This window comes from Oncorhynchus keta, chromosome 7 (genome assembly GCF_023373465.1).
Source record: "Oncorhynchus keta strain PuntledgeMale-10-30-2019 chromosome 7, Oket_V2, whole genome shotgun sequence".
Classification (NCBI taxonomy): Eukaryota; Metazoa; Chordata; class Actinopteri; order Salmoniformes; family Salmonidae; genus Oncorhynchus; species Oncorhynchus keta.
Genome location: NC_068427.1, coordinates 46,862,279 through 46,885,937, shown reverse-complemented (window position 1 = coordinate 46,885,937; position 23,659 = coordinate 46,862,279). Strand labels below are relative to the sequence as shown.

At 45.1% G+C, this 23,659-nt stretch overlaps 1 pseudogene; it reads left to right on the top strand.

Annotated features, from left to right (window-relative positions):
- Positions 1-21,720: 21,720 nt before the first annotated feature.
- Positions 21,721-23,379, top strand: LOC127931033 (uncharacterized; annotated as a pseudogene).
- Positions 23,380-23,659: the final 280 nt, after the last annotated feature.

Genomic DNA, 23,659 nt, shown 5'->3' with positions numbered 1-23,659 from the left:
CTTTAAGGCAGAGCACTCAGTAAAGAGACACCCTTTAAAGCAGAGCACTCAGCCAAGAGGCACCCTTTAAAGCAGAGCACTCAGCCAAGAGGCACCCTTTAAAGCAGAGCACTCAGCCAAGATGCAACCTTTAAGGCAGAGCACTCAGCCAAGAGGCACCCTTTAAAGCAGAGCACTCAGCCAAGAGACACCCTTTAAAGCAGAGCACTCAGCCAAGAGGCACCCTTTAAGGCAGAGCACTCAGTAAAGAGAAACCCTTTAAAGCAGAGCACTCAGCCAAGAGGCACCCTTTAAAGCAGAGCACTCAGCCAAGAGGCACCCTTTAAAGCAGAGCACTCAGCCAAGAGGCAACCTTTAAGGCAGAGCACTCAGCCAAGAGGCACCCTTTAAAGCAGAGCACTCAGCCAAGAGGCACCCTTTAAAGCAGAGCACTCAGCCAAGAGGCAACCTTTAAGGCAGAGCACTCAGCCAAGAGGTATCCTTTAAGGCAGCGCACTCAGTCAAGAGGCACCCTTTAAAGCAGAGCACTCAGCCAAGAGGCACCCTTTAAAGCAGAGCACTCAGCCAAGAGACACCCTTTAAAGCAGAGCACTCAGCCAAGAGGCACCCTTTAAAGCAGAGCACTCAGCCAAGAGGCACCCTTTAAAGCAGAGCACTCAGCCAAGAGGCACTCTTTAAAGCAGAGCACTCAGCCAAGAGACACCTTTAAAGCAGAGCACTCAGCCAAGAGGCACCCTTTAAAGCAGAGCACTCAGTCAAGAGGCACCCTTTAAAGCAGAGCACTCAGTCAAGAGGCACCCTTTAAAGCAGAGCACTCAGCCAAGAGGCACCCTTTAAAGCAGAGCACTCAGCCAAGAGGCACCCTTTAAAGCAGAGCACTCAGCCAAGAGACACCCTTTAAAGCAGAGCACTCAGCCAAGAGGCACCCTTTAAAGCAGAGCACTCAGCCAAGAGGCAACCTTTAAGGCAGAGCACTCAGCCAAGAGGTATCCTTTAAGGCAGAGCACTCAGTCAAGAGGCACCCTTTAAAGCAGAGCACTCAGCCAAGAGGCACCCTTTAAAGCAGAGCACTCAGCCAAGAGGCACCCTTTAAAGCAGAGCACTCAGCCAAGAGGCACTCTTTAAAGCAGAGCACTCAGCCAAGAGACACCTTTAAAGCAGAGCACTCAGCCAAGAGGCACCCTTTAAAGCAGAGCACTCAGTCAAGAGGCACCCTTTAAAGCAGAGCACTCAGTCAAGAGGCACCCTTTAAAGCAGAGCACTCAGCCAAGAGGCACCCTTTAAAGCAGAGCACTCAGCCAAGAAGCACCCTTTAAAGCAGAGCACTCAGCCAAGAGACACCCTTTAAAGCAGAGCACTCAGCCAATAGGCACCCTTTAAAGCAGAGCACTCAGCCAAGAGGCACCCTTTAAAGCAGAGCACTCAGTCAAGAGGCACCCTTTAATGCAGAGCACTCAGCCAAGAGGCATCCTTTAAGGCAGAGCACTCAGTCAAGAGGCACCCTTTAAAGCAGAGCACTCAGTCAAGAGGCACACTTTAAGGCAGAGCACTCAGCCAAGAGGCATCCTTTAAAGCAGAGCACTCAGCCAAGAGGCACCCTTTAAAGCAGAGCACTCAGCCAAGAGGCACCCTTTAAAGCAGAGCACTCAGTCAAGAGGCACCCTTTAAAGCAGAGCACTCAGCCAAGAGGCACCCTTTAAAGCAGAGCACTCAGTCAAGAGGCACCCTTTAAGGCAGAGCACTCAGTCAAGAGGCACCCTTTAAGGCAGAGCACTCAGCCAAGAGGCACCCTTTAAAGCAGAGCACTCAGCCAAGAGACACCCTTTAAAGCAGAGCACTCAGCCAAGAGGCACCCTTTAAAGCAGAGCACTCAGCCAAGAGGCAACCTTTAAAGCAGAGCACTCAGCCAAGAGACACCCTTTAAAGCAGAGCACTCAGCCAAGAGGCACCCTTTAAGGCAGAGCACTCAGTCAAGAGGCATCCTTTAAAGCAGAGCACTCAGCCAAGAGGCACCCTTTAAAGCAGAGCACTCAGCCAAGTTGCAACCTTTAAGGCAGAGCACTCAGCCAAGAGGCACCCTTTAAGGCAGAGCACTCAGCCAAGAGGCATCCTTTAAGGCAGAGCACTCAGCCAAGAGGCATCCTTTAAAGCAGAGCACTCAGCCAAGAGGCACCCTTTAAGGCAGTGCACTCAGCCAAGAGGCATCCTTTAAAGCAGAGCACTCAGCCAAGAGGCACCCTTTAAGGCAGTGCACTCAGTAAAGAGGCATCCTTTAAAGCAGAGCACTCAGTCAAGAGGCACCCTTTAAGGCAGAGCACTCAGCCAAGATGCAAACTTTAAAGCAGAGCACTCAGTCAAGAGACACCCTTTAAGGCAGAGCACTCAGCCAAGAGGCATCCTTTAAAGCAGAGCACTCAGTCAAGAGGCACCCTTTAAAGCAGAGCACTCAGTCAAGAGGCATCCTTTAAACAGAGCACTCAGTCAAGAGGCACCCTTTAAGGCAGAGCACTCAGCCAAGAGGCACCCTTTAAAGCAGAGCACTCAGTCAAGAGGCACCCTTTAAAGCAGAGCACTCAGTCAAGAGACACCCTTTAAGGCAGAGCACTCAGCCAAGTGGCACCCTTTAAAGCAGAGCACTCAGTCAAGAGGCACCCTTTAAAGCAGAGCACTCAGTCAAGAGGCACCCTTTAAAGCAGAGCACTCAGTCAAGAGGCACCCTTTAAGGCAGAGCACTCAGCCAAGAGGCACCCTTTAAAGCAGAGCACTCAGTCAAGAGGCACCCTTTAAAGCAGAGCACCCAGTCAAGAGACACCCTTTAAAGCAGAGCACTCAGTCAAGAGGCACCCTTTAAAGCAGAGCACTCAGTCAAGAGGCACCCTTTAAAGCAGAGCACTCAGTCAAGAGGCACCCTTTAAAGCAGAGCACTCAGTCAAGAGGCACCCTTTAAAGCAGAGCACCCAGTCAAGAGACACCCTTTAAGGCAGAGCACTCAGCCAAGAGGCATCCTTTAAAGCAGGGCACTCAGTCAAGAGGCACCCTTTAAAGCAGAGCACTCAGTCAAGAGGCATCCTTTAAAGCAGAGCACTCAGTCAAGAGGCACCCTTTAAGGCAGAGCACTCAGCCAAGAGGCACCCTTTAAAGCAGAGCACTCAGTCAAGAGGCACCCTTTAAAGCAGAGCACTCAGTCAAGAGACACCCTTTAAAGCAGAGCACTCAGTCAAGAGGCATCCTTTAAAGCAGAGCACTCAGTCAAGAGGCACCCTTTAAGGCAGAGCACTCAGCCAAGAGGCACCCTTTAAAGCAGAGCACTCAGTCAAGAGGCACCCTTTAAAGCAGAGCACTCAGTCAAGAGGCACCCTTTAAAGCAGAGCACTCAGTCAAGAGGCACCCTTTAAAGCAGAGCACTCAGCCAAGAGGCACCCTTTAAAGCAGAGCACTCAGTCAAGAGGCACCCTTTAAAGCAGAGCACTCAGTCAAGAGACACCCTTTAAGGCAGAGCACTCAGCCAAGTGGCACCTTCCCAAGAAGCACACTTGATGCTCTCTTGTACATCGTTTGGACTTGCCTCTCATCCAATGGCCAGGATTTGGGTCATTAGTACAGACAGGGCGTTCTTTATTCATGCTGGATGTACTGCCATGTGCAGTTCATTACATACTTTTAAAAAATGAATGCTATTTGTGTACTCTATCTTTCACATGAATCATTAGATACTTCTCACCCTCACATAATACTACAGACTTAGTTATCTATCCAGGTAGGTGTCTTATTCTCATAATATACGTAACAAAATATCCTATCAAATGGCCAGTGAACTTTTTGTCATTTAACTCTGTTTAACTGGCATTAATTACTGTTTAGTGAGAGAAAGATTATTTTTTCCCTATGGTAATTACAAATTAAAAAGTCATTCACACATCTGAGCTATCTTTATGGCAGGTGCATGATAACAGAAAAAAGAAGAAACCTGCACACTGCTCTTGATAGTATCACTGCTCTTGATAGTATCACTGCTCTTGATAGTATCACTGCTCTTGATAGTATCACTGCTCTGGATAGTATCACTGCTCTTGATAGTATCACTGCTCTGGATAGTATCACTGCTCTTGATAGTATCACTGCTCTGGAAAGTATCATTGCTCTTGATAGTATCACTGCTCTTGATAATATCACTGCTCTTGATAGTATCACTGCTCTTGATAGTATCACTACTCTTGATAGTATCACTGCTCTTGATAGTATCACTGCTCTTGATAGTATCACTGCTCTTGATAGTATCACTACTCTTGATAGTATCACTGCTCTTGATAGTATCACTGCTCTTGATAGTATCACTACTCTTGATAGTATCACTGCTCTTGATAGTATCACTGCTCTTGATAGTATCACTACTCTTGATAGTATCACTGCTCTTGATAGTATCACTGCTCTTGATAGTAACACTACTCTTGATAATATTGCTGCTCTTGCTAGTGTAGGTCAGCACACAATTGGTCCAGCGTCATCTCGAGTTTTGGTTTGGCTTGTGTAGGCTGTCATTTAAAAAAGTATCAAGCTCTTGCTATATCACAAGTCACAAGTGTAGGTCGGCAAGAGTAGTGTGCGGGTTTCTTATTTTTTCTCCTTCCTATAGTAATACAGTGTTTCATACAAGCAAAGTATGACACACTGTATTAGCAGTTTATGAGTCTATCTGAACTTCTGTGGGTTTGAGCAGCAACCTACAGCAGAGTTATTCGATAAGACTTCATTATACTCAACACATCAGTGTCTGTGTTCGTGACAGTCAACACATCAGTGTCTGTGTTCGTGACAGTCAACACATCACAGTGTATGTGGTGGAACTTCCAATGCTTTATACAGGGGGTGCAACTTTGATTTTAATACATACATTTTTATCCAGTGGGATGAAGACTCCAAGTAGCCTAACCGGATCGCTCGGAGGCATCCACATGGTCCCTAACGCACACCGCTGCCTCGTTCTGTATCACATTCCAAAGATAAAACTGGGGGACAAAAATACAATTTCAGTATTTATTTTATCTAACTAGGCAAGTCAGTTAAGAACAGATTCTTATTTTCAATGACAGCCTAGGAACAGTGGGTTAACTGCCTGTTCAGAACAACAGATTTATACCTTGTCAGCACAGGGGTTGGAACTTGCAACCTTCCGGTTACTAATCCAACACTCTAACCACTAGGCTACCCTGCCACCCTAGAATGTGGGGGGACATGCCCCAGTGAAAGATGCACCCCTTGCTTTATTTATTATTACTTCATCTGTAAACATTACTGACATGTCAGCCTACAGTAGGGAATTTTTGGTCATAAACGTGGAATTTAGGATTTTAAAAGGGACGCCATAAAACCATCTAAGGTAAATAACAAACTCATATCTAGAAGGGAGGTCTGAGTTCTCCCATCTGTCTATCTAGAAAGGAGGCCTGAGTTCTCCCATCTGTTTTCTATTTCACCAGTGAACTGGAGAGACTTGGTCCTCAGTGCCATAGTATGTAGAAACAAATGTTTGTCTAATAAAATCTCTCAAGCAGACTTAAGGGCTCAACCACAGTGTGGGCAATTACACTGAAGGCTACCTAGATTCATTGCTAGTCTTCCAATAAAATAAACAGGCAATAAAACATAAGCCAGACTCCTCGACAGTGTTCCAAAATCATCACAATTTCCACAGACTTTCATTGAAAACTTGTTTACATATTTTTTTCCCCATTACTTCCGGCAACCATGAGCCCACATGAGTAGACCTAATGGCTTGCTCAATATCGCATAGCGTATCGCAACTCTCCGTAGACGGTGCTGGGGTAAATTCACCAAGTGGCCATGAGCATCTTGTGGTGAGATCTGGGGACGATTTGTGCTCACCAAATTCCACTTCCACCTAATCACTCTACCTGACATCAGTAGCTAAGGAACACATTGGGGGCCATATGTATTTTCCTCCGTCAGGATTACTGAGAGACTTTACACACTGTGCAGGAGTTACCCTCCTCCCATCTGGAAAAGTAAAAGTTAAATCACTTTTATTCTTGTTGTCCCAAAACGACACCATTTTATCATCCAATATAAAATATCAAACCTGTAATATTGCTTGTATCATATTGCACCATGAACCATATGGACATCATCACACAGTGGTCAGTCTATCTTGGGATGCACCTTGCATGATATTGTGGGGAAAGTGCACCGACATTAGCCTTGAGGCGATGTTTTAGGATCAGAGGTTAAGAATGTATTTTTCCACAAAGAAGGTTGTACTTTGTTGAGAGTTATGGTTCCAGTCCATAATGACCAGCTGATGACAGCATGTCAGTGTGTGGTCTGCTGTTCCCGGCTCCCCTTCTCATTCCCTGCTCCTGACACTCAGAGCTGCAGCGGAGCTCCCCCTAAAGGACAGTCGTGGTACTCCACACCAGGAGAAAAAAAATCACATCCTGGAGATATGTTCCATCAACCCACATAAAAAAAATACAATAGTGCATATATGTTCCACAGTGGAGGCTGCTGAGGGGAGGACGGCTCATAATAATGGCTGGGACGGCGCATATGGAATGGCATCAAACACCTGAAAACCATGGAAACCATGGAAACCATGGAAACCGTGTGTTTGATACCATTCCACCTATACCACTCCAGTCATTACCACATGCCCATTCTTCCCAATTAAGGTGACACCAACCTCCTGTGATATACTATGGAAAGAATGCTATAGTATTCACTGTAGTGTTTTTGCAGACAGATATTTTGTGTGTGGAGTGAATACTGTGGTATTTACTTTAGTGTACTGTAGTATTTACAGTAAAACAAAATGTATTATATACTAAATTATAAACTTCGTGGTTCGAGCCCTGAAGGCTGATTGGCTGAAAGCCGTGGTATATCAGACCGTATACCATAGGTATGACAAAACATGTATTTCTACTGCTCTAATTACGTTGGTAACCAGTTTATAATAGCAATGAGGCACCTCGGGGGTTTGTGATATAAGGCCATTAAACCGCTGCCAAGGGCTGTTCTTAGGCAAGATGCAACGGGCCTTATTGCTTAAATAATTACTGTAGTGTTTTTGCAGACTGTAGTATTTACTGTAGTGTTTTGGAGACATTACTGTAGTATTTACTGAAGTGTCATTTTAGTATCTTTGACATAGAAGTGGGAGGCTTTCTCCTTGAGGTAACCTACTGGAGAAATACTAAAGAAGCACACATTCCATAACCTGTGGCAGGCCCGGGTTCTGAACAGAAAGTTCCAAGCTTCTGTTCTTTCCTATAACCTGTAGGTAGACAGGACCGGGTTCTGAACAGAAAGTTCCAAGCTTCTGTTCTTTCCTATAACCTGTAGGTAGACAGGACCGGGTTCTGAACAGAAAGTTCCAAGCTTCTGTTCTTTCCTATAACCTGTAGGTAGACAGGACCGGTTCTGAACAGAAAGTTCCAAGCTTCTGTTCTTTCCTATAACCTGTAGGTAGACAGGACCAGGTTCTGAACAGAAAGTTCCAAGCTTCCTTTGTTCTTTCCTATAACCTGTAGACAGGACTGCCCTGAACAGAAAGTTCCAAGCTTCTGTTCTTTCCTATAACCTGTAGGTAGGCAGGACCAGGTTCTGAACAGAAAGTTCCAAGCTTATGTCCTTTCCTATAACCTGTAGGTAGACAGGACCGGGTTCTGAACAGAAAGTTCCAAGCTTATGTTCTTCCTATAACCTGTAGGTAGACACACTGGGTTCTGAACAGAAAGTTCCAGTTTCTGTTCTTTCCTATAACCTGTAGGTAGACAGGACCGGGTTCTGAACAGAAAGTTCCAAGCTTCTGTTCTTTCCTATAACTGTAGGCAGACATGACCGGGTTCTGAACAGAAAGTTCCAAGTTTGTTCTTTCCTATAACCTGTAGGTAGACAGGACCGGGTTCTGAACAGAAAGTTCCAAGCTTCTGTTCTTTCCTATAACCTGTAGGTAGACAGGACCGGGTTCTGACAGAAAGTTCCAAGCTTCTGTTCTTTCCTATAACCTGTAGGTAGACAGGACCGGGTTCTGAACAGAAAGTTCAAAGCTTCCACTCTTTTCTATTACCTATAAACACAATATACGGGCTGTACTTGGTATGTAGGTTTCTCAGTTATGGATGGCACATGTGTATATAGAGGAAGGGAATGTGCAGGATATATGCACATTTAATATTGTAGAATTTACTGAAAATATGTTTTCTATAGAATTTAATAGTGTTTTTTGTGTGGCTAATACAGTAGTATTTACTGTAGTATACTACAAAATTCTATACTAATTACTACACATGATCGAGATATAATACAGTGTGTAGTATAGATTTCTACAGTATACTTCAGTTTACTACAGAATTCTGTTGTAAGTGCTGTAGTATTCCATTGTAAACTGTAGTATGTTTTTATGTGGGAGGAAACATTGGAACAAGACAAATGAAACCGTCATAAAAGCATTTTATGAGCCTGTGTTTGCACGTTTAGATAAATATCACTATGCTCGATTTATTTTAGTTAATGCAACCATGTCTAATGGATTTAGACATGATCACCTAAATATTTAGTTAAATCCTGTTCCTATGAATATCTAGCAGACAGTTGCACAGCAACAATTCCAAGTAGGGGGTATGTAGAGGTCAGCGGTTATCCCATGTATCATCACATTAGAATGCTGCCATCTCTCTGACTCTGGAGGCAATGAGCTGATAGACCCCTGACCGTTCCCTGAACACCCAGCACACATTGGGGAGATGCCTCAGGGTGCTTTGAAAATCCATCTTACGGTCGTGTTTATTAGTGAGTAGTAGGTTATGGAGGTGGGATAACCCCAGCTTTCCCCACGTTTTGTTTTGTTTCCTTTCTAAGAACACAAATAACGCAATATGTTAGCGCCTTCCCTCCTCAACTGACAGTGAAGGAATTTGAGCTGTGCTGTACGTAGCGTTGATGTGAAGCAGATGACACATGAGACCTGCCAGTGTTAATGGCAATGAAGATAAGTGGAAGAATGCTGAGCTTGAGAAACCCACAGGCTATGGAGGTGGATGGGAGGGAGTTGGCCACTTAGAGGTCTCCTGTACAGGCGCTGATGCAAGGGGGAGGTGATGTGTTCTTATCAGGAATTATAGCTTAATTTTTAAAATCACTCCCTTTCACTGAAACCACTGGCATCAGCTATCGCCAATCCAACAGAGGATGATCTACTGGGCACCAGCAGACCACCATAGTCCCTGTGCCCAAGAACACTAAGTTAACCTGCCTAAATGACTACCGACCCATAGCACTCAAGTCTGTAGCCATGAAATGCTTTGAAAGGCTGATCATGGCTCTCACATCAACGCCATTATCGCAGAAACCCTAGACCCACTCCAATTTGCATACCGCACCAACAGATCCACAGATGATGTAATTCCATTGCACTCCACACCGCCTCTTTCCCCACCAGGACAACAAGAACACCTATGTGAGAATGCACCATTGACTACAGCTCAGCGTTCAACACCAAAATGCCCTCAAAGCTCATCACTAAGCTAAGGACCCTGGGACTAAACAGCTCCCTCTGCAACTGATCCTAGACTTCCTGGACGGGCCGTCCCCAGGTGGTAAGGGTAGGTAACAACACATCCGCCACACTGATCCTTAACATGGGGGCACCTCAGGGATGCGTGCTCAGTCCCCCATGTACTCTCTGTTCACTCATGACTGCATGGCCAGGTACAACTCCAACCAACATATAAGGCTGTCTCACCAACAACGATGAGACAGCTTATAGGGAGGAGGTCAGAGACCTGACCATGTGTTGCAAAGACAACAACTTATCCTCAACGTGGTCAAGACAAAGGAGATTGTGAACTACAGGAAAAGGAGGACCGCAGCACGCCCATTCTCATCGACAGGGAGCAGGGTTGAGAGCTTCAAGTTCATTGGCATCCACATCAACAATAAACTAACATGGTCCAAGCACATGAAGACAGTCATGAAAAGAGCATGACAAAACCTATTCCCCTCAGGAGACTGACAATATTTGGCATGGGTCCTCAGATCCTCAAAAGATTTTACAGCTGTACCATCGAGAGCATCCTGACGGCTTGCATCACTTTCTGGTAAGGCAACTGCTCGGGCCTCCAACCGCAAGATACCACAGATGGTAGTGAGTACTGCCCAGTACATCACCGGAGCACCAAGTCTAGGTCCAAGAGGCTTCTAAACAGCTTCTACCCCAAGCCATAAGACTACTGAACAGCTAATCAAATGGCTACCCAGACTATTTGCACCCCACCCCCTCCACTACTCTGCTGCTAGTCTCTGTTATTATCTATTCATAGCCACTTTGACAACCCTACCTGCATGTACATAATTATCTCAAATACCCGACACCGGTGCCCCCACACATTGACATATTTACTCTGTCCAAGTACCCCTGTATATAGGCCCACGATTGCTATTTACTGCTGCTCTTTAATTATTCATTTTTCTTATCTCTTACTTTTTAAAACTTTTAAACTTTTAGGTATTTTCTTAAAACTGCATCGTTGGTTATTAAACGCTTGTTAGTAAGCATTTCACTGTAAGGTCTTCTACACCTGTTGCATTCGGCGTATATGAGAAATAACATTTGATTTACTGTATTATTATTATTATATTATTTACTGTATAGCTCTATTTAGTTCACATTGATGTATTTTTGGCCGGTATCCAGGTGTTAGAACTAGTTGTGACATGTTGATCTGCAACAATCATGCCAGAGATCGTTATCAGAAGTGAGAATCTCAAGCAAAGGCAGTCATCTTCACTTTTTCAATGAGTCACTGGTGATGCCTACAGGGAGACAGGGAGGAAGTGGAGGCTCTACCCTGGCACATCACTGGTGATGCCTACAGGGAGACAGGGAGGAAGTGGGGGCTCTACCCTGGCACATCACTGGTGATGCCTGTAGGGAGACAGGGAGGAAGTGGGGGCACTGGTGTCCATGATGCCTTTAGGGAGACAGGGAGGAAGTGGGGGCTCTACCCTGGCACATCACTGGTGATGCCTGTAGGGAGACAGGGAGGAAGTGGAGGCTCTACCCTGGCACATCACTGGTGATGCCTGTAGGGAGACAGGGAGGAAGTGGAGGCTCTACCCTGGCACATCACTGGTGATGCCTGTAGGGAGACAGGGAGGAAGTGGAGGCTCTACCCTGGCACATCACTGGTGATGCCTGTAGGGAGACAGGGAGGAAGTGGGGACACTACCATGGCACATCACTGGTGTCCATGATGCCTATAGGGAGACAGGGAGGAAGTGGGGACACTACCATGGCACATCACTGGTGTCCATGATGCCTTTAGGGAGACAGGGAGGAAGTGGGGACACTACCATGGCACATCACTGGTGTCCATGATGCCTTTAGGGAGACAGGGAGGAAGTGGGGACACTACCATGGCACATCACTGGTGTCCATGATGCCTTTAGGGAGACAGGGAGGAAGTGGTCTCACTGCTAAAGCAAGATTATATCATTCCAGGGGTAGGAGGAAGTAGGCATCTTGTAAACCAATGGCCTCTAACGATTATAAACTGACTGGCTGCTTCTTGACATGTTTGCATGATGGCCTGCTGCTGAAGACCCTATTATAACTCATACACAATATAACACAGAACTCCAAGTGACCACCGAGATAGAGGCAGGCTGAAGGGAGGATAATGGCTGACTCTTATCCCCGACATCAGCCACAGGTAAACAGACAAGGGATAATGGCTGACTCTTATCCCCGACAGCAGCCACAGTTAAACAGACAAGGGATAATGGCTGACTCTTATCCCTGACAGCAGCCACAGTTAAACAGACGAGGGATAATGGCTGACTCTTATCCCTGACAGCAGCCACAGTTAAACAGGTGAAGGATAATGGCTGACTCTTATCCCCGACATCAGCCACAGTTAAACAGACAAGGGATAATGGCTGACTCTTATCCCCGACAGCAGCCACAGTTAAACAGACGAGGGATAATGGCTGACTCTTATCCCCGACAGCAGCCACAGTTAAACAGACGAGGGATAATGGCTGACTCTTATCCCCGACAGCAGCCACAGTTAAACAGACGAGGGATAATGGCTGACTCTTATCCCTGACAGCAGCCACAGTTAAACAGGTGAAGGATAATGGCTGACTCTTATCCCGACATCAGCCACAGTTAAACAGACAAGGGATAATGGCTGACTCTTATCCCCCGACAGCAGCCACAGTTAAACAGACGAGGGATAATGGCTGACTCTTATCCCCGACAGCAGCCACAGTTAAACAGACGAGGGATAATGGCTGACTCTTATCCCCGACAGCAGCCACAGTTAAACAGACGAGGGATAATGGCTGACTCTTATCCCTGACAGCAGCCACAGTTAAACAGGTGAAGGATAATGGCTGACTCTTATCCCCGACAGCAGCCACAGTTAAACAGACGAGGGATAATGGCTGACTCTTATCCCTGACAGCAGCCACAGGTAAACAGGTGAAGGATAATGGCTGACTCTTATCCCCGACAGCAGCCACAGTTAAACAGACGAGGGATAATGGCTGACTCTTATCCCTGACAGCAGCCACAGTTAAACAGGTGAAGGATAATGGCTGACTCTTATCCCTGACAGCAGCCACAGTTAAACAGACAAGGGATAATGGCTGACTCTTATCCCTGACAGCAGCCACAGTTAAACAGACGAGGGATAATGGCTGACTCTTATCCCTGACAGCAGCCACAGTTAAACAGACGAGGGATAATGGCTGACTCTTATCCCTGACAGCAGCCACAGTTAAACAGGTGAAGGATAATGGCTGACTCTTATCCCTGACAGCAGCCACAGTTAAACAGACGAGGGATAATGGCTGACTCTTATCCCTGACAGCAGCCACAGTTAAACAGGTGAAGGATAATGGCTGACTCTTATCCCTGACAGCAGCCACAGTTAAACAGACGAGGGATAATGGCTGACTCTTATCCCTGACAGCAGCCACAGTTAAACAGGTGAAGGATAATGGCTGACTCTTATCCCTGACAGCAGCCACAGTTAAACAGACAAGGGATAATGGCTGACTCTTATCCCCGACATCAGCCACAGGTAAACAGACGAGGGATAATGGCTGACTCTTATCCCCGACATCAGCCACAGGTAAACAGACTAGGGATAATGGCTGACTCTTATCCCCGACAGCAGCCACAGTTAAACAGACAAGGGATAATGGCTGACTCTTATCCCCGACATCAGCCACAGGTAAACAGACGAGGGATAATGGCTGACTCTTATCCCCGACATCAGCCACAGTTAAACAGACGAGGGATAATGGCTGACTCTTATCCCTGACAGCAGCCACAGTTAAACAGACAAGGGATAATGGCTGACTCTTATCCCCGACATCAGCCACAGGTAAACAGACGAGGGATAATGGCTGACTCTTATCCCTGACAGCAGCCACAGTTAAACAGACGAGGGATAATGGCTGACTCTTATCCCTGACAGCAGCCACAGGTAAACAGACGAGGGATAATGGCTGACTCTTATCCCTGACAGCAGCTACAGTTAAACAGACGGGGATCAGACTGTCATCATGTTTTCAAACAAAATGTCATCTCAGCTATTAGGACATCATTTTTAGCTGCACCGTCACGACCCTGCAAAGCTGACTGACTGATTGTTCTCCCACAGAGCTGAATGCCTCTCAGCAGTCATGTGCTCAGGTCCCCCCACTTACTTCAACCTTCGCCTGACTGACTGCCAGCTCCACCTATCACTCTCAATGATGTCTTATGTAACTGGATGAGGAAGAGACATTTATTATTTTAGGGTATGACCGTGTCCATGAGGTGTTCATTTCACCCAGTCCATCATCACTTATGTAAAGGAGAGGAAGTCAACCTTTCATCAAACATCCTTATTTCTCAGTGTCCATATTAACATTTCCTTCAGTTGTTTCAAAGCACGAATTTTCACAATACAGAGAGCAGCGTTTTTGTTGTTGTCTGTTTTCCTGTTTAACTTTAACCCCCTCATTCTCTGTGACTGTTACAGACAACCTTGACTGGGGTTCAGATAGATTAGCCTGTTGTGCTCTTAAACATAAATCTAGAGTTAAACATCATCCAGTGGACAAGCAAAAGGCTGAAATAAGAAAGTACAGGAGAACACGTTTCTTAGGACGAAACTGTAGAGAGTACTTGCTGAAAGACGTGTGGAATGTCTCCTTGTCAGAAAGGCGGAAACATGTTGGTCTTCTGACAGCCTGAAGTATTTGTATGTTACTCAATGGGGGCAGTTTCCTCAGACACAGACTAATAAACCTCGTCCTGGACTAAAGAGCAAACTCAGGAGAGAGTCTCAATTGAAAGGCCTTTACTGTCTGTACAGGACTAGGCTTAATCTATGTCTGGGAAACCTCCCAATACGTCTGATGACACATATGCGATGTTTACTTCGCAGCATAACATATCTGGTGAAAATCTGTCAATGTGCCCTTGAGCAAGGCACTTAACCCTAATTGCTCCTGTAAGTCTCTGGATAAAAGTGTCTACTGAATGACTACAAATAATAAGTAAATATCTGCATGCTTAAGTTCTATTCCTTAGATAAGGCATTTTGTCTTTTTAACATCAACAATCAGCCCATAATTTTATATTTTTAATTTTTTTTTACTAGGCAAGTCAGTTAAGAACAAATTCTTATTTTCAATGACAGCCTATTCAGGGGTAGAACGACAGATTTGTACCTTGTCAGCTCGGGGATTTGAACTTGAAACCTTTTCGGTTACTAGTCGAAAAGCTCTAACCACTAGGCTGCCCTGCCGTCCCTGTGGTCAGTGTGTAGACGAGCCCCGATAAAGATGAGGACTACTTACGCTGAGCCTGTGGGAAATGATCACTGTCAGCCCCAACACAATGAGCCTGATTTATGAAATATGACAATACTGAGACATTCATGATTATTGATTGGTATTGTTAGCAGCATTAAAGATGCCATATGTCTTCATTCGCGGCATGACATGCTGTAAAGTTTTAAACAATTAAGTTTACTGCTACCTGAAAAAAATCTGAACCTGAAGATAGCGTTGAGAGGCAGTGATAAAGGTAACTTCCTTATGTCTAGATAGAGGCTGAATCAGTCAAGTAGAATGAATGGAAACCCTTGAGGCTTATCTTCTCTTGACAAGCACATCCAGAAACAACAGGCTTGGAGTGTGTTTTCAAAACACTGCCATATAAGACAGATTTGAATGAATGATTAATGATATGTGTGTTCGTGAAGGTACACTTTTATGATCATAAGATATAATATTTGGTCTCATATGCCCAAAAAAACACACGACAGACATCTTTCCCCTTGTGAAAATGTGTTAATTTTATTTTTTTAAATTAAAAAGTGTATTTATGTATAGTTTTAAGTTGCACTTTCGTATGTCAGAGGCCGGATAGTGTTTCTGTAGTCTCCTGTCAGGATTAGGGAAGTTATTCAGAATGGCTGCTGAACATCATACTCATAAGTTCATTTTTACGCCATTAGTGACAGTTCCAAGGCACAGGGCTACTTCATATTGTCTGTGTAGCCCCACTGTCCCCACATGACAAAGTTCAAAAGTTCAGCCACTTCCTCAAGGGTCTCATCACATTCTCACCACATCTTGCTTTTCAAAGCTTCATACAGACTCTGGCCTGTCAGGGAATACCACACAGAGAGGATGACGGAAGGCAGGCTTAGCAGGCCCGGCAGGCCAACAAAGCCGCTCTGCCTCCTGGCTCTGTGACTCTCTGGTTAGGGGAGGGCCTGGAAGATGCTGCTGATATGAAAGGGTGTGTAGTGGTCCAGGCCATGCGTCCAGAGAGAGCACACCATTGATTGTTCTGGAAATTGATGAAGCTCCGGCACAATTAGGGTGTGTGACAGCCAGTGCAGGGAGGTGAGAGAGCACACTGTCCGCTGGCCGTTGATTAATGGTCAAATCATAAGCGCACCATATTAACTAGAGTTCATCGCTGGGTTAACGTGGGCCAAAAGCTCAGATTTCCCTGCCGGGTTAAGGTGCACCAAAACTGGAGTTCATCGCTGGGTTAAGGCTGGGGTTTATTAATAACTTTTCAAGTTCATAACTGTGCACTCTCCTCAAAACAAGATAGCATGGTATTATTTCATTGTAATTGCTACTGTAAATTGGACAGTGCATAGTTAGATTAATAAGAATTTAAACTTTCTGACAATATCAGATATATCTATGTCCTGGGAAATGTTCTTGTTACTTACATAACTTCTCATGCTAATCGCATTAGCCCATATTAGCTCTCAACTATCCCATGGGGGCACCGATCCTGTGGAGGTTTTAAGGTGGTCCAAATAGTTCACCGCTGGGTTGAAGTGGGCCAAAAACTAGAGTTCACCGCTGGGTTGAAGTGGGCCAAAAACTAGAGTTCACCGCTGGGTTGAAGTGGGCCAAAAACTAGAGTTCACCGCTGGGTTGGAAGTGGGCCAAAAACTAGAGTTCACCGCTGGGTTGAAGTGGGCCAAAAACTAGAGTTCACCGCTGGGTTGAAGTGGGCCAAAAACTAGAGTTCACCGCTTTGCAAAAACTGTATTTGCCTATACAGTACTATTCTGCCCTTGAGTTGCGTTCCCATGCAAAACTAAACAGATAGCTAACAACTAAGTCTTCAATAAAACTCCCAAGGCGTGACTTTTCTTGAATGAATATATTGAAAACGTTTATGTTGTGAAAAAAACAAATATTTTTCCAAGGCTGAAGGCGTGACAAGAAATAACTACATTGAAAGACCTGCAACGTAGCGTTGTTTGTGTAACTGACAGTTAGACTTACAGGTTATGTCGTTGTCTTTTGTTTGAATTGTTTATGTGTCCGCTGTGCGGGAAATGATAATACAAGCGGAACTACGTAGCTAATACTGTTGTAACGGGGATCCTTATTGTAGCAACCCACCTTTGGAGGGAAGGCAATCCTGCGCTGCGTTAGCTAAGTTTTCATGTCATCGGGTGTAGTTCATAAAGGTTGAAGAGTGTATGTTAGGATGAAGTGTGAATTCATGCCAGGAATAATAAGTGTGAAGTTTGATTTCCTCCCTTCTGTAATAAGCAGCCAATGAGGTATTTGTTCCTTTATTCATGTGTTAATCTGAACCTGTTATAACGCCGGTTAAACTGTTATGTATGTAAGCACTTCAGAGTTATACCAAGCTAATAAGTCACTCGTAAGATAAGGTTGTAAGAGTGTGCTTAACTGTATTTTTCATTTACTTTATAGTTCTCACGGAAGGTGATAATTCTGACTAAAACTACAGAATAAAGCCGCCAGTTAAAATCAAGGAACGGTTGTGCTCGTGGTTACTGAAGGGAGCTACAGTGAGAACTCAATGCTCTTCACGAGCAAGAGAGAAAGAAGAATCACATCCAGCTGTAAAACGTCTACAAGATTCCCAAATCCTGGTAGACCCTGTCATCTGCCAGATAAGAGTTTTGCACCTACCTGCAAACTAAGAAGAAAATCTCCACATAAGGAAGCATCGTGAGGCAACATAAGGTCAAGACTAACAGGAAAGTCAGACACGCAAGTACAAGTCAAGGTGTTTGAAGGTGGTCCTAGCCTTGTGAACAGCTAATAAGAATTTTAAGATTACAATTCGGAGTGACTGGAGATAGTTGTCTATTTCATAAAGACTCTGGTATTATGTATTTGCTCTTTCTATCTTAATGTATCACTGGTATGTGTGTTACTGAAAAATATTATTTGGATACTTACTTAAAAAAAAAATATATAGTCACAAACATTAAGGGTCACACACCTATTAATTATATTTTCACCTGTGTTAATAGTGTAATTGTCTGTAAGGTGTTTGTTCAAGCCTTTGTTACAAGCATTATACATGTTTATACCACATACTGAGTTTTAAATTACAGTGAATTAGAGTATAAATTACCTACTCACTTATCCAAACCTTAGCTAGAATTGATTTGACTTGATTTAGAATGTCAGAAAGAGGTAGTTTCACTAAAGGTGATAGAGATGGGGTGGGTCAAGTTGAGCAGCTGCAGCAACACCCGCAAACTTTCCGAGCCTTCATCAGAACAAACAGAACAGCAGGAAGAGGCCCAGACTGGTGTGGAGTTTCGGGCCAGTGAATGATGATACAGAGGCTGCTAATGAGATAGCACAACAAGAGCCACGAAAAGGTGAGAGGTCCGTAGGTTAACTGAAAAGGGCAGAGAACTGCGCGAATAAAGGTGGAGACAGCTCCGAGCATCGTTCAGGGTCAGCTATGAGAAGTGGAAGGCTCTGGTAAAGGAAGAGCAAAACTGTCACTGACAGGCTGTTGCTCTGAAGACCTACTAGAAGACCTCTTAAACAAGATTAGCCATGCCTCTACAGAGCTAAACCTTGTCTATGTAAATTTCGTCAAATCGGCATTCTCGACTAAACGATATACGACGCAGAGTTGATACTTGGTGAAGCAGTTACAATGTCTATTATCAAGACTGTAAGGTGTCATTTAAAAAGGCAGGGAAGAAGGTCAAAGTAACCAGATAGAGTTGCACTGGAAGGACAGCAATTCCTTGTGCATGTCTGAACTCTCACATAAGTCAAGTCTCAACTATCAGCCTCAAGTGCTTCCTCCCAGTCTCAAAGCAACTCAAAGGTCAACTCCAGACGCTCAAGCGTGTCATCTGTCAAGAGACAAGAGGCTGCAGCGGAAGTTGCTGCTAACCAAGCAGCTTTAGAAGTAATGGTTAAGCAAGAACGCCAACTAGAAGAGCTTCAGCGACTCGAAGATGAAGATAAGAAGAGGACAGCAGAAGAAGCTGAGGCTGTGAAACGCAGCTTAGAAGAAGCCTAGGCTGCGAGTCAATTTAGAGGTAGAAAATGCTGCCAAACGAAGGACACTAGAAGACAAGCGTAGAGTTAGAGCGCCTAGAAGTGCTCAAGAAACTAAATGCTGCCAAAGGCGCGAAATGCAAGTGTGTATGAGCAAGATGAAAACTCAGAGGACGAGAAGAGAGAACTGCTCTCTAACTGCAAATCTATGAAAGAAGTCACGCACAGAAGTGGCTCATTTCACAGTCTCTCACCACAACATGTTGTGACAAGCACACAGCAAGAAGATGGCACCAAGACCATGTTCAGGTTACTAGCGGAATCAATCAGTGAAAGCCGCCTCCCATACCAGAACCAGTAACATTCAATGGAGAACCACTCTCGTTCACTGACTGGAAGGTCTCTTTTCAGACTCTGATAGACAGGAAGAACATACCAGCAACTGAGAAGATATATTACTTGAGAAAATATATTGGTGGGCCTGCCAAGAAAGCCATCGAAAGTTACTTTATGTTAGAACAGAGAGTCAGCCTACTATGCTGCATGGACCATTCTTGAAGAAAGGTACGGAAACAAATTCCTCATTGCCAAGTCCTTCAGAGATAAGCTCAATGCATACCAAGATAGGATCCAAGGACATCTTGAACTTTAGAGACCTTGTAGACTTTCTTCGCAGCTGTGAGGCTGCTATGTCTCAGAATAAGGGGCCTGGAGGTGCTTAATGACTGTAATGAAAACCAAAAGATCCTCGCTAAACTTCCAGATTGGCTAACTTCAAGATGGAATAGAAAGGTCATAGACATCTTAGAAGAAACTGAGATCTTTCCAAGCTTCAGTCAGTTTGTGAAGTTTCTCACGAGAGAAGCAAAGATCGCTTGCAATCCTGTGACATCCCTTCATGCTTTGAAACCAAGCGAAGATGGAAACCTAAGACGCCAATGATTCAAAGCCCCGGAGCAAGGGGTGTGGAACTAACTCTGATGAGAAAGATACTGTTACTAGTTGTGTCTTCTGTGAGAAGTCAGGTCACAGTCTCCATGTAAATGCTGGAAGTTCGCGGATAAAGCCCACACCCAGGAGCGACAGAAGTTTGTTCAAGAGAATAAATTGTGGCTGTTTAAGGCCTGGGCATCGCTCAAAAGATTGTGATAACAGGAACACCTGCGACACGTGTCAGAGAGGCATCCATCCTGCCTGCACGAAGATCGTACTAAAGAAAGGTTATGGGATAGGAAGACCTCACAAGATAAGGGGACAAGAGCGTCAAGTGAGGCCATATCGAACAGAGTAAGGGACATTAACAACACTCACACTCCACAATCATTCCAGTATGGGTGTCAACCACAAGTGAGCCAGATCGTAGGGGATTCTTGTGTGGCACTTCTTGACACCAGAGGGACACCACTTTTATCCTTGAAGAGACAACAAAGGCTCTCAATACAAGGAAGGAGCCAATCCAACTTAAACTCTACAATGGCTTCAGGAATACCATTGTGTCCTGCCAGAAGCTGTCTGGTTTGCAGGTTAGAGGGCTTTACTGGAGAAGAAAATCCCTCTGCCAACGACCTACCGTGAGAGAGTTTATTCTGCAAACAGAGATCATATTCCTACTCCATGAGACTGCAAGAGCATGGTCTCATCTTGAACACATTGCAGAGGAGATTGCTCCTCAACAGAGCTGTGATGTCGGTCTCTTAATTGGCTACAACTGCTCCCAGGCTCTCCTACCAAGAGAAATTGTGTCTGGTAATGAAATCAGCCTTTTGCTCAGAGAACAGATCTTGGCTGGAGCATAGTCGGCTATGGAAATCCATGTATCGACTATGGCGACCCTATTAGAGTGAGTCATCGGGTTATCGTTAGACAGGTGATGCCAAGCCTTCAATCTTCTTCCAACTCACAAATCAAGTACACTATGTTTGTAGAACACGTGTAAGAGAGGTAATCACAACACTGGACATGTCAAGACGCTTGAATCTGACTTCAACGAGAGCTGCAGAAGAGGACCTCATATCTCAAGAGGATATCCGGTTCCTGAAGAAAATGAAAGAGGGCATCAGACATAAGGACAATGGACATTATGAGATGCCGCTGCCGTTTAAGGAAAGAAAGACCCAATCTGCCGAACAATAAACATGTGCAGTTCACCGACTCAAGTGCCTGGAAAGGAGGCTAAGGAGAGACAAGCAGTACTACAAGGACTACACAGCATTCATGGAAGAGACTATAGCTTGTGGAGATGCTGAAGGTCTCAAAGAGGAAATTAACAAGCATCCAGCATGGTACATCCCGCACCATGGGGTTTATCACCCACAAAAGCCTGGGAAGATTTGTCGCCTTTGACTCCAGCTAAGTTTCGAGAGACGCCCTTGGAGTGATCATCTCCTTACCGGTCCAGAGTTGACAAACACATTGCTGGGCGTCCTTTGTCGTTTTAAAGGGGCCAGTTGCAATCATGTGTGACGTGAGAGCGCATGTTCCACCAGTTTCATGTGAAAGCAGAAGACCAAGATTATCACGGTTCCTTTGGTGGGAGAATGGAGATCTAGAGTCTCAACCTCAGTGTATCGTATGAAGGTCCACTTGTTCGGCGCAGCTTCATCTCCTGGTTGCGCCAACTATGGTCTCAAACATCTTGCTGCCGAAGGACGAGGAAGCTTCAGCGAGAAGTCTATCCAGTTCATAGAAAGGAACTTTTATGTTGATGATGGGTTGACGAGCGTATCGTCTGAAGCTGAGGCGGCCCAGCTGGTGAAAGAAGCAAGAGAGCTTTGCAGCATCGGCAAACTTCGGTTGCACAAGTTTATCTCTAACAGCAAGGAAGTTATAGCCACAATTCCCAAAGAAGAACGTGCCAAGGGTGCAAAAGACCTGGATATGGCTCTGGGTGAACCACACACGGAGAGAGCGCTTGGTGTACTGTGGTGTGTCGCATCAGACGAGTTCCAGTTTAGAGTAGTTGTCAAGGAACGCCCACTCACAAGAAGAGGAGTGTTGTCTACAGTAGCCTCTGTATATGATCCGCTTGGGTTTGTGGCACCCTTTGTCCTGGCGGGGAAGCAGATCTTGCAGCGGATGTGTCGTGACAAAATCGACTGGGATGACCCCCTTCCAGATGACCTACGTTCCCAGTGGGAATTCTGGCTCCAAGGTCTACAAAACTTGTCTGGGGTAAGGATCCAACGAAGCTACTTGCCATCAAGTTTCAAGGAGGTGCAGAGTTATGAGCTCCATCACTTCTCTGATGCTAGTACCTCAGGTTATGGAGAGTGCTCATACCTCAGAACAATCAGCACCGCAGGAGAAGTTCATTGCTCCCTAGTTATGGGGAAGTCGAGAGTCGCCCCCTCAAGGTTACGACCATACCACGACTGGAACTTTCAGCAGCGGTGGTAGCTGTTCGAACAAGTGACATGCTCAAAAGGAGCTAGAGATACAAGGTCTACAGGAATACTTCTGGACCGACTCGAAGGTAGTTCTTGGCTACATCAACAATGAAGCCAGAAGATTCCACGTCTTTGTAGCTAACCGTATTCAACGCATTAAGCAAAGCACAGATCCCGAACAATGGAGATATGTGACCTCTGAAGAGAATCCTGCGGATCATGTTTCCAGAGGTCTCACATCAGAACAGCTCATGGCTTCCAACTGGTTCAGAGGTCCAGACTTTCTTTGGCATGAAGAACTTCCCAAAGGACAAGTCAAGGGGGAAGAGTTCTCAGACAATGATCCAGAGCTGAAATCCCTGGTCCATGATACCCAAGCAAAGGAAGAAAGATCATTACTAGATCACCTTCATAAGTTCTCAGACTGGGCAAGAGTGTCAAAAGCTATTGTAAAAGCTATTGCCAGGCTCAAACGACATGTCAAGGAAGCCATAGGCTTAAAATTGAGGTCCAGTGAAGCTACAAGCATAGAAGAAAGGAGAGAGGCAGAGCTCACCATTATAAAGATGGTTCAAGAAGCAGCCTTCTCCCATGAGATTCACAACCTCAGGCACCAGAAACACATCAAGACCAAAGATAAAGCAAGCAAGTTGCATAAATTGAGTCCATTTCTGGATGAGCAAGGTATCCTCAGGGTGGGAGGTCGCTTGGCTCATGCAACTCTTCATTCCCATGTGAAGCATCCCGCAATCCTGCCAAGAGATAGCCACTTGTCAGTGCTGCTCGTCAAGCACTATCATGAAAGAGTACGACACCAAGGACGTGGAATGACGATCAATGAGCTGCGATCTAACGGTATATGGATCCTAGGATGCAGCAATGCAGTTTCCTCTCACATCTACAAATGTGTGAAATGCAGGAAATTCAGAAGATGTACAGAAGGGCAAAGGATGGCCGGGTGAGAAGATTCAAGTTACTGATCAGCGACTCAACCCTAGATGAGAGAGGTAAACGCATCACCAAACCCACCTATCTGGAGAGGCCCATCCATAAGACAGTCACCCTCCTGGAAGCCGATCAAGAAACCTGCAGACCCCTTTCACAGAAATCACCGGTGATTGGTGGGAGTGTAACTGACAGTTAGACTTACAGGTTATGTTGTCTTTTGTTTGAATTGTTTATGTGAATCCGCTGTGCGGGGAAATGATAATACAAGCGGAACTACGTAGCTATTACTGTTGTAACGGGGATCCTTATTGTAGCAACCCACCTTTGGAGGGAAGGCAATCCCTGCGCTGCGTTAGCTAAGTTTTCATGTCATCGGGTGTAGTTCATAAAGGTTGAAGAGTGTATGTTAGGATGAAGTGTGAATTCATGCCAGGAATAATAAGTGTGAAGTTTGATTTCCTCCCTTCTGTAATAAG